Genomic DNA, 537 nt, shown 5'->3' on the forward strand with positions numbered 1-537 from the left:
AAAGCCAAAATGCATTGGTTCCTTAATGAAAACTATTTTAAGAATATTTATAAAAAGTTCTTACTCTTCTATCTTGTCAAATTTATCTCTTTTGTATTTTATTGCAACTACAGATTTATTGAAGAGCACAAGTAGTGGCACAGAATCATGGTTGAAATTGATATTCAATTAATAGGTCTGGAAACAAATCGTTTCGAAGTATAACTAAACAATAAATAATCAATTTTTTCTGCTATTGCTTCTATTAGGACCACTTAGAACACAAGAATAACGAAAAACATATCATTTTCAAACAGTATTTAAACATCGAGAAGCATACAATCCCTCTTAAGTTAGCCACATGTTTCTTAAAAATAAACAAAAGGCAAAAGACAGAACACACTTGTCTCAAAAACACTCACACAACCACTTGGTTCACTATCCTGTTTGCTTCCCTTCAAACGGCTTCACACTTGATTGCAGCGTATGCGAACAATCCCGAGCAGACTGATAACGGCGTCCGTCTGCCCTGGTCCTTTTATAGCCGGACATTCGAAG

Source organism: Anopheles darlingi, chromosome 2 (genome assembly GCF_943734745.1).
Source record: "Anopheles darlingi chromosome 2, idAnoDarlMG_H_01, whole genome shotgun sequence".
Classification (NCBI taxonomy): domain Eukaryota; kingdom Metazoa; phylum Arthropoda; class Insecta; order Diptera; family Culicidae; genus Anopheles; species Anopheles darlingi.